Below are 3,394 nucleotides of genomic sequence, written 5' to 3'. Positions count from 1 at the left end.
TTAGCGGCTGCCGGGTATCTACTAGAAGGAATTCACAAACAGAACATTTCTTTCAAGACGTCACTGGTGAGGGCAGCAAATAGATCGAAAGGGCGTGAAACCGAGAGGAGGGGGGTTGCCGCGGAAGCCCTCCTCTCCCACTTCGCATGCAAGAGGAAAGTGTTCGTTCTATCTTGCAGGTCCAATGGCCGCTCGGGCGACGCGGCTATTCGTTAAATTTAGTTCATCTTTTAAACTTTGTTCGTGTGCTGTAAAGTGGACAAAATAAAGCTATCCGATTTCTCAATAAGACAAAACTCGATCTACAAAAGTAAAATTAAATTTTTTTAGTCGCATCTTTCGTGCTAAAAATCAGACAACACACACAGTGCGAAAGTGTCAATCTGCAAAAGCAGCTTTAATTCACAACTGAAATATGCACATAATGAGCAAACATTGAACACGTCTGTTATGACGGCGCACATATTTTTCTTAAGCAACTCGAGTACCAAACAAGGCAGAAGTTCAGGGTAAGATGGAGGTGGGAAGCGATGAGAAATCGTTTATCAGGGAATGTCGCCGCTGGAGACAATGCTTCGACAAGTTGACTTGTCTTCGTCAAGGCAGCAGCATTGCCTTCACGAAGAAAATACCACTTGTCGAAATGTTTGCTCCAGCGACAAACTCTATTAAGCGATTTCTTAAAGCATCAGTGACCCATTACATGCATTTCAGTGACAGTATTAGAAGGCCCACATATTTTCACACTGGCTACATGTATTTCCATGAACAGGAAGGAGCCTATAATTGCTTCACATCATTTGAACTACATGGCAAAAGTAAAAGATGAACAAACTGTACGTGTCGCCGAACCAACACGCATTCAAGCCTTCCATTAAACGTATTTTGCCGGCAACAGGTAGGCTGTCGTCATGACGAATTAGTCTAGCGACACTGCGCTTATGTCAGTCCAGTCAGAGTCCAGTCCAGAGAACTGCGTTTACTGAATGAACACCTGATTTACTGGATGAATACCTGCTTAAATAATGGACCCAAATACTTGTGCTTACCCGTTGTCACTAGGAAACCTGAAAAGCTTTCGCGGAACTGGAAATCGCTGGGTTAACACGCCGCAGAGCCGCGCAGAACATGTGACGCTCCGATTGAGCCATCTTCGCCTAGTACTCGGTTGGCCTCCTCGACGTGGCCCCCGGCGGCTTCCGTTCGCTGTACGCCCCATCAAATGTCTTCTCTTTCCCGTATTCATACTTGGTACGTCAACCGAGCGAGATAACCCAACGCGATCCAACTTGTGATATCGCTGAGCGAGTGGCAGGGGCGTAGCCTGGGCTACGATATCCGTGTGCTGTACCGATGTGGACGACAGCATTCGGACGCCGACGTCCTCTCGCGCTGTCCATTGGTAGACGACAATGACCGCTGCTCAGTATCCCAACTTACTCTTTCTTCCATCGACCTTGACACCATCGTCTCCGAGCAGCGCAAGGAGATTGCCTCGACAATAGGCTCGCTCTCTGATCCATCGACACTACTTGCGCGAAGCGCCGTCAATTTTGCCATTCGAGACGACCTTTGCCACCAACGCAATTACAGCTCCGGCGGCCGTCAATGGTTGTTAGTAGTACCTCGCAACCTTCGCTCCGAAATATGCGCAGCTTTCCACGCCAATCCACAGTGTGCCCACCCCGAAATTTTCAAGACTTACTAGTGCTTTCAACAGCGGTACTACTGGAGGGGGATGTACCGCTAAGTCCCCAAGTTCGTGCGCTCTTGCCCCGATTGCCAGCAGTGGCGTAGTCAGGGGATGGCACTCCGGGCCCGTGCCCCCGCCCCTCGAATTTTTTTTCCATGGGATACAGAGCACAAAATGGCACTCGACCACATCTGCCTGTCCCACTTCAGATCAAGGAGGTGCCCCCTCCGAAAAAATTTCTGCCTGCGCCCCTAGCGCCGGAAATCTTCACCCCGCCTCTCGCCAGCTGGTCTGCACCCTTTACCTTACCCTAGCAGGCCTTTTGGGCGCGTAGGCATAGATTTGTACGGGCCCCTTCCGATGACAGCTGCTGGAAACCGCTGGATCATTGTGGCAGTTAATCACCTCACGCGATACGCTGAGACCGCTGCGCTTCCAGCAGCTACAGCGCGCGACGTTGCCTCCTTCCTGCTTCGTAGATTTATCCTAATACGTCACGGGCTACCCCAGGAGCTGCTCAATGACCGCGGCCGCGTCTTCCTCTCCGAAGTGGTCGAAGCTATTCTTAACGAGTTCCACGCGGTTCATCGCACTACAGCGTACCACCCTCAAACCAATTGGCTTACAGAAGAGTCTGGTGTTGGGCCTGTTGGTACATAGCTAGGAAAATCAACGAACCCAGCCTTTAAAGACACGTAGACAAGAAGTTCTGACGACCACACACGCTGGGGTTTATGCGACCATACCCAGCGACCACGCTTTTCTTTGATCATTTCGGTCATGGCGTTGAAACTTCGTGGGGACCACGTTGTCGGGGACGTTAAACATTCTATACTCTCGGGTTTCTGCGTAGCCTGTATAATGCATCACTAATCACCACACACAGCTGTTGTCTTCGATCCACTCAGATTTTCAGTGGTGCTCATAGTGGTATCTAGCATGCATACAATTTTTTCTCATTGCGCCTTTTTTTTATGAACGCAAATCTTGCGCTTGTTTACTCAGCACTTTTGTCCCGGTTCCATCTAAGCGCAGTCTTTCGCGGTGCTGAGTGGATTCTCTATAATCCCCAAAATGCAGAACCCCCGTGTAGTGTCTGCAACCGCGTCCGCTGACGCGCAGCATTTCAAGTGGCCAATAGCGTCTGCTTGCACGACCAGAGCTGCAGCGTCTCCCAAAAAAAAGAAATAATACGAGAGCGCTACCCTAACCACCGTGCCATAAAGTATCGAAATATTCTGATGCCACCACGGGGTATACATATGAGGTGCTTATTGCTGAATGCACTTTATCTGCGGAGTCGAAAACGGCTCGACAGTTACATTAAATTAGTCTCCAGTAATGCTACATGCATCGTATATGTTTGCAGTTTGTCGACAAATACTTCGGCTCAGCACTGGGTCGCGGTGCACCTTTCTTTATTTTGTGGAGGGAGGTATACCGAGGAGATCTATCCCCTGATATTAAAACAGGCCCGCATCTCACCATCTACATGTCTCCATCGATTGAGACGATAACGACCATCACGTCACAGCTGAATGGGAGAATAAACAAACGAGCGACTTGGCAAACGTTCACCTTTATCATGCACGATCTATGCAGAAAAGGCATCCCGCCTCTCCCCCACCCAGCAGCTCGGTTCCAAAAAAGTGGCGAGCGCGCTCCGTTATAGGCCTCCCTTGGCACACGTTGACACGCAGT

The sequence above is a fragment of the Rhipicephalus sanguineus genome, chromosome 5, assembly GCF_013339695.2.
Source record: "Rhipicephalus sanguineus isolate Rsan-2018 chromosome 5, BIME_Rsan_1.4, whole genome shotgun sequence".
NCBI lineage: Eukaryota > Metazoa > Arthropoda > Arachnida > Ixodida > Ixodidae > Rhipicephalus > Rhipicephalus sanguineus.
Note: the sequence above shows the minus strand (reverse complement) of the source record.